Source organism: Panulirus ornatus, chromosome 20, assembly GCF_036320965.1.
Source record: "Panulirus ornatus isolate Po-2019 chromosome 20, ASM3632096v1, whole genome shotgun sequence".
NCBI classification, from domain to species: domain Eukaryota; kingdom Metazoa; phylum Arthropoda; class Malacostraca; order Decapoda; family Palinuridae; genus Panulirus; species Panulirus ornatus.
In genome coordinates, this window is record NC_092243.1 from 1,962,501 (window position 1) to 1,977,500 (window position 15,000).

Genomic DNA, 15,000 nt, shown 5'->3' on the forward strand with positions numbered 1-15,000 from the left:
CTGGAAGCTGCTATTGCTGCTGCTGCAGCCTCGCCCGCCACACTGGAGGCAGAGCAACACGCGCCACATTAGCCACCCGAAGTCTCTCGTGTTGTGTTGTGTGTTGGAGTATCTCCCCGGGTGTTGCAGTGTTACCATAGACTGCAGTGACTTGGTGTATAGAAAATAATCGACAGTGTTACTAACTCTTTCAGGACTCTGCTGAAAGTTAACATGTCTGTACCTGGAACTACTGTGACTGGAGGGATGACTATGTAAGGAGATTTTGTAGAAATATGAGAAGCTAGTGAGGGTGTTGGTATTTAACTCTTAACTCGGTGAAGTCTGGACACAAGTGAACTCTATGGTGTGTGGCTGTGGGTAGTGTGAGGGGGAGTGGGTATATCGTCTGCGTTGACCGTCCTGCAACACCTGTGTGAAGACTTACGCATCGCTGCTGATCAACAGTCGTTACAGGTGAGAACATCGTCAAAGGTAAACGTTATATATATATATATATATATATATATATATATATATATATATATATATATATATATATATATATATATATATATATATATATATATATATATATATATATATATGAAATACATCCTACGTGAGCATTAAAGTTTTCTTTCCCGTGGAACATACAGTAGTAGAAACTATTCTGTATTATTCATCGATGATTTAGGTAAGACTCACTGACTGATGATAACTGCAAAGGAGTCAGCTCAATAGAGTTAGCAGGTTTCATTAGAGGTGGAGAGGACATTTAAAAGCCTTTGCTCCTGAATTTCAAAATGAATGAGAACTTTATGATCAGAGTAGATGAAAGAGATGTGGATGATTTTAAGTTTTTACGTTTTTTTTTTTTAAAGTTGTAGTAATATAATCATATCTCACTCATTATGTACTAACACTAGGAAGAATTTTGAAGAAAAACATTACATAGAACATCTACTCCTTATATCTATGGCATACAGACCGCACAGGGATTACCCAAAACTGACACAGTTTAAACCATTATCTGTAAACGCAGACAGACAGACTTTGAGTTGTGACGGGAAGCAAAACATATCTCCATCCGCTAATTGCTCATTTTCGTCAATATACGAGACTACATCAGGCAGAAACTACGGGAGGGAATATTAGACAACACTCTATTATCTTCATCTGTGGGTTAAGGTGATTCCTGAGATCCATTAACTTACTGATGGGTTATTTCTACAAACGGTTTACCTTCACTTTCGACAAAACCTATGAAAGATGTGTCTCTGTCAAAAGAAAACACGTTAACTAGAGAACATGTTTAATGTGTATATGTTTTATATATATATATATATATATATATATATATATATATATATATATATATATATATATATATATATATATATATATATATATATATATATATATATATATATATATATATATATATATATATATATATATATATATATATATATATCAAAAGTTACGGAACATATATCTTGAAATAAATCCTACGTACTATAAGTTAAAGAAATTTCATATATTTGGAAAATATGACGCCTGATGTTACGCGGGTTTAAAACTTTCCTTGTGGAAATATTTGCACCTAAATTTCTTGCATAAACAACGGAAATGTCGACCATGTTACAGGGAAGGAATAATGTCTATACACTCAGCAGACTCGAACCGCCCACAGCGCCTTCAGTCGATACTCATTTTTGACGATAATGAATTGTTTTCTTTTCACAATACTTTATAATACCAAACCCTGCAGAAGTATTCCGGGTGGATCGGTTCTATTTCTCCTTTCTATATATTCATGACATTTACTTTTAACAAATGGCAAATGCTTTGGTGTCTTGGAAGGACGAACACAAATGGAGAATAAGTGCATACTGTCATGTGAATCTCCTTTCCCTAGAACACAGTCAGACGTGAATCCAGCGTCAGTGGAACGCTAGCAGGTGTCAGTTCTGTGTTAACAGCATAAAGCCTTATGTGAGTCCTGTTTCAGTGGGACAGATTCCCTGGGTGAGTCTCCTTTTACTGGATCATATCTCCTTGCAAGTCCGAATATTTACCAGCGCGAGTATACTGTTTAGAAGTAAACGTAAACATGTGAAAAACGAGAAAATTCTGGTTCCATTTTTCAATTTACGCCACGAAAAGATTTTAAGATGTATTTTTGCTTCAGAAAATCACGCTACAAAATTTATCCATTTACTTTACTATTTATCTTAAATGACGAAGGATATCCACAAATATTTTCTTGGATGCAGTTCAGGACGGAAACCTCGTCTATAAAGAGATCATTTAAAGTCGAGTCTAAATTTTGTTGCCCCTTCCAAGATAATTATGAGCCTCACATTAAAGCACAGTTTATATCAAGGTCACATTAGGATTCAACTTCTAACCTAAGAGACAAACAGGCAATAGTGCCAACGCTAAAGGAAGGATCACCCACAAGACACTAATCGTAAGTTTGACTAAGTTTGAAAAGATACTTCTGACATCTCTCCTCGGCTCGCTCTCGTTAGGTAATTGAAAGCCAGATTCTCTCAAGATAAAAAGTTTATTCTTTTGTTGCATTTATTGTTGAGCATCCTCATCTTAGACACGGGATTGATTCCTATATATATGGTGTTCATTCTCTCGATGTTAGATCAAGATGTTAAGGTATACCTCAGCTGCCCTCCACACTAAGCGAAGAAGGTACGAAGAAATCCTTCCCAAAAGCTTCTTAGAAAAATTATGGGAAAATCTACTTACGGTATGGGGCCTCCGTAAGGTGCCGCAGGATGACAGTGTAATTCTGTGAACAGTAGAGCATTGTTGTATGATAGATTTACCAGTATTGCTCATGTGCGGTTTAGTGTGACGTGAAGATGGCTTTGTCGAGAGGAAAATATATTTAGGTGTATCGAGAGTGTGTTGAAGATGCGTTTCATAGCGTTTTCCTGTACAGTAAACATGATGGTGAGTGGCAGGCTGGAGTCAGACACACGACATTTGCTCGCAAGCGATGGAGGTTTTTAGCTAAGGCCCGAGTTTTTTGTTCAGTATTTCTGATTCTAATCTTGACACAGATTCTCTTTATTTCGTACACATTATTTGTGATTGTGGAGGATATCAGAAACTCACAAATATGTGTAGTGAAAGTAGAAAATTATATATATATATATATATATATATATATATATATATATATATATATATATATATATATATATATATATATATATATATATATATATATATATATATATATATATATATATATATATATATATATATATATATATATATATATATATATATATATATATATATATATATATATATATATATATATATATATATATATATATATATATATATATATATATATATATATATATCCCAATTTAAGCTAGGTTCTCATTCGTCAACCAGTCCTATAGGAAGGACGAACATCTGGTTTGCCTATGAGCCAGCTGTCCTGTTCAAGACTCGAACACGGCCTCGTGAGATACATTGGTCAGGACCAACATCCCTGCACCTCAACATATGAAGAGAGACTGACATATTCACACCAACACGGCCAATCGTGTGCAGGCTTGACGTCACTGGGTGAGATCTACTTCCCTGTTTCCTATTGGTCAAGAGGATCTAGGTTGGGGGAATGCTAGTGGGGGTCCTATCAGGCCTTGCTAAAGACTGACAGATTTGATAAATATATATATATATATATATATGTATATATATATATATATATATATATATATATATATATATATATATATATATATATATATATATATATATATATATATATATATATATATATTTTTTTTTTTCTTTTTTTCTTTTTTTTTATACTTTGTCGCTGTCTCCCGCGTTTGCGAGGTAGCGCAAGGAAACAGACGAAAGAAATGGCCCAACCCCCCCCATACACATGTATATACATACGTCCACACACGCAAATATACATACCTACACAGCTTTCCATGGTTTACCCCAGACGCTTCACATGCCTTGATTCAATCCACTGACAGCACGTCAACCCCGGTATACCACATCGCTCCAATTCACTCTATTCCTTGCCCTCCTTTCACCCTCCTGCATGTTCAGGCCCCCGATCACACAAAATCTTTTTCACTCCATCTTTCCACCTCCAATTTGGTCTCCCTCTTCTCCTCGTTCCCTCCACCTCCGACACATATATCCTCTTGGTCAATCTTTCCTCACTCATTCTCTCCATGTGCCCAAACCACTTCAAAACACCCTCTTCTGCTCTCTCAACCACGCTCTTTTTATTTCCACACATCTCTCTTACCCTTACGTTGCTCACTCGATCAAACCACCTCACACCACACATTGTCCTCAAACATCTCATTTCCAGCACATCCATCCTCCTGCGCACAACTCTATCCATAGCCCACGCCTCGCAACCATACAACATTGTTGGAACCACTATTCCTTCAAACATACCCATTTTTATATATATATATATTATATATATATATATATATATATATATATATATATATATATATATATATATATATATATATATATATATATATATATGTAATATATATATATAATCAAAGGTGGTCGGACACTATGGCCTTCTTGTGCTCGGCTAGCCAAAATTTGTATCTTGATACCTGGAGATGTTACTCTTGAGACCCTGGTACCTGGTACATGTGGTCGTGCCTCTGGTACCTGCCCTGGTTACTGTACCTTCCCTGGTACTTAAGATAGTCCTTACTTTAACACAAGAGCCAACTCAACGCTACAGAGCGTTCCACAAACAATAATTATCAGAGATTTTTAGAAGATAACTCTACGGATATGTCCAACCGTCGTCCACTTACTTTCTCAACTGCTCGCGTGTCTAGTTCATGACCTTGTGACCTCAGGTGAACCTTGACCCCTGGCTGTTCGTAACACACCCTCCCCACACCTCACACACCCTCCCCCACCTCAGCATCATCTGGGATAAACCCCTGCGCCTATCCCCCCCCCCCCTTCGCAGGATATGCTTATATTGACGTGAATACTAAATTTGGCGACTGACTTTAAAATTCTCCAGCCGTCACACGATATCTGAGCAGCAAACATACTGACAGACGTACTCAGTCGACATCTCCTCCTCCCTCCCTCCCACATCATGATTCATCAGTGTAGGAGGAGTACCACATTATCAAGGTGGGATTTACATCAGATTATCAGGACTGGATTGATATCAGATCATCCCAGTAGAACTAACAGAAAGTTAAAGCTACTCTCTCTCTCTCTCTCTCTCTCTCTCTCTCTCTCTCTCTCTCTCTCTCTCTCTCTCTCTCTCTCTCTCTCTCTCTCTCTCTCTCTCATGTTCTCACACATTTTTCATTCCCTAACAAGGATTCATTACCAATTAATGGAGTCGGAAATGAACAATGGGAACTTTTATAGTCTCACTGAGAAATTCACTTTTATCGGTGAAGTCCAGTGCGCCGCTGAAGTACAGTGAACAGTGAACTTTATATATATATATATATATATATATATATATATATATATATATATATATATATATATATATATATATATATATATATATATATATATATATATATATATATATCTTTCTTTTTCTTTTAAACTATTCGCCATTTCCCGCATTAGCGAGGTAGCGTTAGGAACAGAGGACTGGGCCTTTTTTGGAATATCCTCACCTGGCCCCCTCTGTTCCTTCTTTTGGAAAAAAAAAAAAAAAAAAAAAAAAAAAAAAATATATATATATATATATATATATATATATATATATATATATATATATATATATATATATATATATATATATATATATATATATATATATATATATATATATATATATATATATATATATATATATATATATATATATATATATATATATATATATATATATATATCGGCTTAAATTATATGATTAAATTTAACATGGTGTCTTGGAAGGTAAATGTCCCTATGCAGTCATCCAGAGGAAAGCAAACTTCAGATGAATATAGAATTTTGTAATTCCATTTCGTTATGAAATTATCTTATAGGAGAATATTAAATGTGATGTTTAGATATGATGAGTACAGGGAAGGCAGAACCCCTCCTGAGGCCGAGAGAAACAGCTTTAAGGCATATTGTCTTGTGCTGGTGACACAGTTCTGGGAAAAGACGTTAGAGAGAGAGAGAGAGAGAGAAAGAGAGAGAGAGAGAGAGAGAGAGAGAGAGAGAGAGAGAGAGAGAGAGAGAGAGAGAGAGAGAGAGAGAGAGAGAGAGAGAGAGAGAGAGAGAGAGAGAGAGAGAGAGAGAGAGAGAGAGAGAGAGAGAGAGAGAGAATAAACAGGAGGAATCAATATGAAACGCATTAAGCGAGCATTTTTTCTTTGGCTCTAGGGTTGAGTCATGCAACCTATTTTTAGGTGTTGTGAGGTGCGTCATGGGGTTACAGAGCATTCGACGTGGAAACCTGGCCAAACTCTCTCTCTCTCTCTCTCTCTCTCTCTCTCTCTCTCTCTCTCTCTCTCTCTCTCTCTCTCTCTCTCTCTCTCTCTCTCTCTCTCTCTCTCTCTCTCTCTCTCTCTCTCTCTCTCTCTCTCTCTCTCTCTCTCTCTCTCTCTCTCTCTCTCTCATAACACTTGGGAAACCAATGAAGAAATATGTGTGGGGAGGGAGCGAGAATTTATATTTCCCTGGGGCTTTAACGGAAAACTAATACTTCTGAACTGGCTCTCAAGATTTCTCAGTCCCCTTCACAGCGATTTCCCGTTATCTGTTTTAATGGCACACTTTCATAGACCCTTAACACGTGCAGTATTGCCGCAACTTAAACCCTTAAATTAAAGGTGAGGTTTAGAAGGAATATAACTCTGTTTTAGATGGTTTGTTTCTTCATTTCCTTCTGTTGAACGTTATTCGAAAACAGAAAATATTTTTTTTTTCTTTTTCTTCTCTAAACTAGTATGACGAGTATTTTGCTACAATAATATATTTGAAATAAGAGTTAGATCGTACGTGTGATGCAAGGCCAGAAAGTCTTGGTAGAGAGAAATTAGATTCGGAGAAAGATTTACTTGGTTCCCACTAACAGAAAAAGGAAAACTCTTTTCTCCAGTTTGTAGGAAAAAGTGAGAAATATTTCTCCAGGTCTTTCATTGTGAACAGCCTCTCGTTAGAGAGGAGCCCGTGCCAGGCTCAGGCTTTGGTGTATAGCGGTGGAGCTCTGTGGTACACCACCACACCCTCACCCGAGTGTGGTACAAAGTTACACGAGCTGTGAGGTGCGCCATATGTGATCATCTATGACCCTCATTCCTGTAATATCCGGCAGGGGAAGGATATCCATCCGCACTCACCCGGTGTACTCATTACCCGGGACTCCAGACACAGGATGACCCGAGGGTCATGTGGTCATCAGGTCTTGACGTGAGGGGGGGGGGTCATGTGTTCATGAGAAATGCGTTCATCGAAAGTAGACAAGTCTGAAATATGGTATTCTTTCATGACTTTCATGGTATAATAACAATAATGAAATGACAATGTTTCAGGATATTATGTGGTATGAACAATGAGCAGCAATATGAATACAGAATGAAAACGTTTTACGCAGGACACACCCTGAACCAAGAATACATAGAGAAGAAACATAAGTTTGACACTCGAATGATCCTATGAAATGTTAGGATGAGACACACACACACACACACACACACACACACTCTCTCTCTCTCTCTCTCTCTCTCTCTCTCTCTCTCTCTCTCTCTCTCTCTCTCTCTCTCTCTCTCTCTCTCTCTCTCTCTCTCTCTCTCTCTCTCTCTCTCTCTCTCTCTCTCTCTCTCTCTCTCTCACACCAGCATTACCTATTACCCTACGCAAAAATCTAGCAAATAAAATCCATTCACGTGATCCATCTTCGGAGAGGGTGAGCAGGAGCAGGTATGCAGGCAGCCTTGTACACAATGGAAACTGGAACATATTGTCAACAGAGATAAATCTGTGAATAGCTCGTCTCCTGGAGTTCTCATGCAAGGAAATCCATTTAGAGAGAGCACTTCAGGACCATGGCGCTCCTCACCAGCATGATGTGCTGGGAAATCTTTGTATCCCAGACCAGTTTTACTGGAACATTTCTAGGGAAAACTTTGCCTTATGGAATTAGAGAGTTTGAGTGTGTGTGTGTGTGTGTGTGTGTGTGTGTGTGTGTGTGTGTGTGTGTGTGTGTGTGTGTGTGTCTGTCTGTCTGTCTGTCTGTCTGGGTGTTTTTTGTGGATAAATATGAAAAAAATATTCATATTCTTATCAAGAAAATATTTATAATTCGACAGTATTTAAAGTACTGCCGAGGTTTAAATGTTTACTAACGTTTTTCCCCTAACATATCGGTCCATTAAGGCAGATGACCGGCTCCGGAGGTAAAGCCCTGCACTTAAAGGGCCAAATACGACGGCACACATTCGTATACACAGTCATCCACATGGAAACTTAATCACGCATAAACTTATAATTCTGAACAGTCCAAATATGTAAATACACACACACACACACACACACACACACACACACACACACACACACACACACACACACACACACACATGCGCACATACACACACACACATACATACACACACACACGTGAGAGAGAGAGAGAGAGAGAGAGAGAGAGAGAGAGAGAGAGAGAGAGAGAGAGAGAGAGAGAGAGAGAGAGAGAGAGAGAGAGTAATGGTGCTAGACGCACCTGACGGAGCCTCTCTCTCTCCCTAGCCTGGCTGGACGTAAACATCTTCTCCCTCATCAACTCCCCTCAGCGTCCTCCCTGCTGGTGGTTATAGGCTGGAAGGAAAGCGAAAATCATCATAAGCATCCTACACTGATCTCTCTCTCTCTCTCTCTCTCTCTCTCTCTCTCTCTCTCTCTCTCTCTCTCTCTCTCTCTCTCTCTCTCTCTCTCTCTCTCTCTCTCTCTCCTCGTACATCGTTTCAAGGGGCAGGGCTGAAGCACTGACCATGGCAATCGCTCTGGACCATCCCTATCGGCTATATCGGTAAACCATGAACTCTCTCGGTGGTATCGGCCGTGGAGTACACCTGGAAGTCAAAGGGTGAGAAGAATCCAAACCCAATACCACATCAGTGTCAGCTAAGAGGCTTCCACCCAAACTGTGAATACTTAAGTGAGTTACTTTGATAACTTGCTCGACTATATATGTAAAACTTCACGTGAGGTCTTATTGCTCTGGCGACAGATGGTAAAAGGAATTACATAATTCACTGATTAATGATAATGTGGGTCTATAGATTAAACAGGACTTCAGTGTAGTGATTATATGATTGGATATCCACCGAGGTAATCCAATATAAGATGCACATATGAAAACTGTGAGATACTAGGAGCCAGAACTCCAAGTTTATTCGAGCAATGAGTAATATGTCACGTGCTGCAGAAGGCAAATGGAACAATATGCATTGATTGTGACCAGTTACCTCACTGATGGATGTATGATCACTCGACTTCTGTACGATCGACAGTCGATGTTTATCAGTCCCCTCGACATATTCTACCTTTGGGAGGGGAATAGAACAGAAAATCTTCGGGATTTGTGTGAATATTCTCAGAGCAAGTCAATACGAATGCTTGGGGTCAAACACATTAAGTTTTCAGTGATGAAATTATTATGAGAACTTTGACGATTACAAGAAAATACATTTGAATGAAAAAGAAATACCGATTGATGATTCACTGTTACCAGAAAATATCTGAAATGACTTTGAAGACAGCGGGAAACCTCATGTAGAAAATTTTAAAGGAGGAACCGAAATGAAAACTTTTGTTTTGAAAAAAAGTTTTAGTATTTTTGTTTGTGAAAAGTTTTTGAGATTCTGTCTTTGTAAGAATGCTTGTGACAAAGACATGAAAGTTTTACAAATGGTGTCTGTCATTCTACAACCAAGGCACTGTTGTAAATCATCATTTCATGGGATCTGCTCGAGCATTAGAAATAGATTTACGCGAGTTTGAAAAAAGATTGAAGCATCAATTCTGATAATCAGCTCAGAATTACAGTTAGAGATCAGTATTATCGGTGTAAAGATAGGATACGATATCATTAATGACTGTATCTATGACCTGCTCAGGAAAGTGCGGTGGGTCGACTATATTTGTCTTGTATTAACGACCTCAGAGCATCGTACAGAGTTGCTAGATAGCGACGATCAAGCCCAATTAGTGGACACAGCCGACTAGCAATTAAATACCTGCTTCAGATCCCACTGAGGACCATCACTACACCCTCAGAGGCTCTGTGCTCCTCCATGATTGCAACGTGGGTAATACCACAGATCCACAGCTATTAATAGGCAATTATCGTCAACTTTCCATCCATGTTCTGCACCGTCTGGGACGACAGAAGAAGCTGACGGGACGAAGATGTGAAGGGTTCGGTCAAGATTTAGTCGTGTGTGTGTGTGTGTGTGTGTGTGTGTGTGTGTGTGTGTGTGTGTGTGTGTGTCTGCTTGTGTGTGTCTGTGGTGGCCTAGACGACTGCTGGTTCCACGTGCTCAGCTTTAGTACTATCAGACAGCCGGGACACTGGCCAGCTCACCCAGCAGGAGGGATCGTGATTACTTATTTACTGGGAAGGGAAGGTCCGCCTCCCATCACAATGTTAACAATCAGTCAAGTTCAAGGTTCATAATATATATATATATATATATATATATATATATATATATATATATATATATATATATATATATATATATATATATATATATATATATATATATATATATATATATATATATATATATATATATATACACATCATATTCACAATAGGTATAAACCAGTTCCTCTGGTAGGAATATAAAAGCCTTTTCTGTGCTAAGATTAACTTGTCATTAAGATTCAAGACGAAGGATTTAAGATATATTCTTGGCAAGAGACTTAAAACGTTGGGGTGTATAAGAAGACATTAGTTACGGTAAAAATATATAAACGAGGAAAGTTTGAGGAGTACCGAAGAAAGAGACCTGTCTCTCCCTGGTGGCGGTCAAACCCATTAATCTTACAAGGGATCAAGTCGTCTTATGGGACAGTCTTTTGTCTCAACTTTTAATTATTTGCTGATGAACTTTGGCGAGTTGTTTTTGGGCTGCAGGAAAAAAGAAATAATGATACATTTTTTCTCCCTATTCCTTTACATGTAATAACTTGGTAGTTGTAGAAGAAAAATCGATTTTATAGGAAATATAGACAGAAATCTGCGATAAAATGAAACATAAGTTCTATCTCAGAGTCACTGTGCGGAAAGTAGCGTTTGAGTCTCATAACAAAAGCTAGTTTTATCGATGTTCCGAAGGGTTTGTAGCGAAGCTGAGGGTGGAAGTCTTCACTTGGCTTACGTTATGTTCAGTTAACTCCTCATATAGGAAGAGATCTTGGTCCCCTCACGTTTGGGCTCGGTTCTTAGGGATGGCAACAGCGATTTTTATATGAATTTTCATCAGATCTGCCGAAGACTTTGGTCAGGATGTGTTAGCTCATCAGTCCGCCAAGCGATCCTCGGTAACACTGACACAGATCCAGATTGAGACCCGTTCTACCTGACCATATACCTGGGGTGTGTATAGGTAGGGATGAACACAGATCTATGGTATGGAAAATGGGATGGGGTTCTTACTGAGGATGGTGCTATGGATGCCGAAGGACGCACCTCTAGGCTACTATGTGTAGAAGTGGAGAAAATTGACAGATGATTAAAAGATAAAAGTCTTGAGTTACTGTAAGCTTAGATTGTCACATGTATCAAAGCTGGATGTGAATGTCCATATCACAATCTAAGGTAAGCTCAAGGTTGGGTCGTCAATGAACGGGGTTGTGGTGGTTTCTGCTGGCGTCTGTTGCTGTTCTCTGTCGCTGGGGTTCCCTCCTAGCATAACCACTTATGGTGTAGTTTATGTCTAACTGGTGTTCCTAACGATACATTAGACTGTATCACTTTGCTAACCACTGACTCTGATATGTTGGTTGCTTCAACATGATGAAGATCTTGACCTACTTGATGTGTATACGTTCGTGGTGGTGCGTTCCTGTCTCTCCTCTGTCTCTGTAGAGGCCGGAGTTGTACACGTTGGTGCCTTAGTTGCTAAAACATAGAATGGGAAAGTGAGGTTACTGGAGGATTCTCTATGATTCACAACAAGAAACACACTAAGTACGTAAGCTGCCTACTTATGTATATAAATATCTATTTGTAATTACCTGTTTGTAGAGCATGGGGGAGAGTGCTCTACACTCGTGTAGCCTCTTATCATGTTTGTGTGTGTGTGTGTGTGTGTGTGTGTGTGTGTGTGTGTGTGTGTGTGTGTGTGTGTGTGTGTGTGTGTGTGCGCGTGTGTGTGTGTGTGTGTGTATGTGCGTGTCTCTGTGTGTGTCTGTGTCTGTGTGTGTTTCTGTGTGTAAGGGGATATACATCTGTACAAGCATACATGCCTCAAATTTTCATAGTTTCACTAATGAACCGTAGAGAGTTTTCAGTTGCACGGTAAGATACCATCGACCCGTCTTTATATAATGTTTGGTCTGCTAACACTGACTTTATATTGGTTGAGGAGAGTGGGCTTGTCGGGGCGTCTTGGGTAGCTGTGGAGGAAGGAGGAAGGTGGAGTAGGAGGAGAGGCAGGAGGATAAGACACGAAGGTTGGAGGAAGAGGGGACAGGAAGTGAGTAAAGATGGAGTTAAGGATGGCAGATCAGGGTTTTAGTGACCGCACGAGTTTTACATGTCTTTGTAAAAGATCATCCGGTTTATGTACGGTGGGAGGGACTTGTTGGGAAGCCATGGGGGGAAATGATGGGCGTATGAAAGGGACGAAGAGATGTTGTGCTGGACGAGGAAAAAATAATGAGGGAGTGAGGGGGAGAAATGAGGGGATATGAACGGGACGAGGGGAAAAGGTGCGGCAACATAGAGGGGGTCTGAACAGTAGGGAGCAGTGAGAGGATATTATGGCAGGAACTGTGGGGGGGAGGCAGGTTGTAGTGAGGCCAAGTGATGAGGACAGAGAGTCTCGTAGAGGCAGGTGAACAGGAGGTAGGGAGGTGTCTGGCAGACGCAGGAGTGGTCATGGGACGTAGTGTGGGCTGGAGGGAAGCATGGCAAGTGAAGATAGAGGATGAAAATAGCAAAACCAGAGCTGGTTCAGCAAGGTTCAATCAGCGGTAAACCCTTTTTACCTATTGGATCAGAGACCCTCGGGATCTTCAGATCCTGGACTTTGTGACGCTGGGATCCTGGGACCTTGGGACACGAAGACAATTACTTAATGGCCTCCAACTCTCCCGGTCCAACAAATCATTCTCCGACCTGTTAGGGCTGCGGACGTGGGTGCTACAGACGGGGCAGCAGCAGAGCCTAGACAGAAGGAAACTCTACCAGCAGGACCCACACCATCACCAGGGAAGAGGGAGAGCCAGCGATCTCCAGGTACCTTCTGTGACTCTTTACTCTCTTCCCGATACTCTTGAGGAAATGTTTGGAGAGAGAGAGAGAGAGAGAGAGAGAGAGAGAGAGAGAGAGAGAGAGAGAGAGAGAGAGAGAGAGAGAGAGAGAGAGAGAGAGAGAGAGAGAGAGAGAGAGAGAGAGAGAGAGAGAGAGAGAGAGAGAGAGAGAGAGAGAGAGAGAGAGAGAGAGAGACTCACATATATCATAGCTCACACTCTAAAAGCCGCACTCTATCGACGTCATGAGGTAAGGCAACGATCAAGTCCTCACACACACACACACACACACACACACACACACACACACACACACACACAAGTTACAGAGACAGTTGCCTTAAATCCTGAAAAGACAAAAAACGAAAAAAAGGTAGAGAACTTTGATGACGCTAGAGTGCCATTCCTGCAAGTCAGTGGTAAAGACGTGGGGACACACACTCATCCACACCAACCATAAATTCAACCATCCTACCAGCCAGGTAACCACCCAACCAAGGGATCAGCATCCAATCACGCAGCCAAAACAAGTAATTGTCTTAACGAGCTTGTGTGTTAACCATCCAACAAGCGAAGAGAAAAACGTATCATTCACTTTGGGACTAACAAGCGAACAACAAAGCTGTCGATTAGCTACACATGCAGCTAATTGTGAAACAGATGCACAACTTATCAAGCAACCAACCAAACAAGTACCATAACCAGAACCGTCACAACCATCCAACCAGTCAAACAGAAAAACTATATATACTGCATATACATACTGTATGTATATATATATATATATATATATATATATATATATATATATATATATATATATATATATATATATATATATATATATATATATATATATATATATATATATATATATATATACTGTATATATAAATTTCCTTCTCTCACAGAGATTTCAAATCATGTCACGCTCTGGAAAAAAATGAATGATTCAATTTCTTTTTTAGTTTTCTGTTTTCATTTATTTCATCTTTCCATTTTGCTGCCGTGTTGTATGTGTGCAGGCAGCATGACCCGTCGCTTGGCTGTCTATTTCCGCTCCCTTGCTCCTCCATCAGCGTCCGGGAGTAAGGCACCAGATGACTACACTGGAGGAGGCTGGCGTCCCCTCGTCTTGTAGGTCACGTCCCTGAGTGGCTGGGGTTCGACTCCGTCTGTGTGTGTATGTGTGTGTGTGTGTGTGTGTGTGTGTGTGTGTGCGTGTCTGTGTGTGTGTGTGTATGTGTATGTGTGTGTGTGTGTGTGTGTGTGTGTGTGTGTGTGTGTGTGACCTACTCGCTCTATTTTATAGGAATATTTTATCAGGATTTATTTTCTTTTTCATTTTCACCCTCAGTAGTAGGCATTGGTTTCGGCGCACTACACATGACAGCTGCAGAGTGGACGTGAGCGATGCATTAGAATTTCCTGCTAAATATCAACTCTGACGTATGCTGTAGACTACACGAAAGTAGAATAGCAAGATTTAGTCATTTAGATTCTAATTCTATGAGA

The 15,000-nt window shown here is 39.7% G+C and overlaps 1 protein-coding gene across 1 annotated transcript in view; it reads left to right on the forward strand.

Annotated features, from left to right (window-relative positions):
- The window catches only part of LOC139755850 (glucagon receptor-like), an 86,920-nt gene that overhangs the window by 16 nt on the left and 71,904 nt on the right, over window positions 1-15,000 (forward strand). The window contains exon 1 of the mRNA XM_071674467.1: window positions 1-456. This exon is cut by the window's left edge and continues 16 nt beyond it. The gene's annotated coding sequence lies outside the window, so the exon portion shown is untranslated. The remainder of the gene's footprint in view (window positions 457-15,000) is intronic.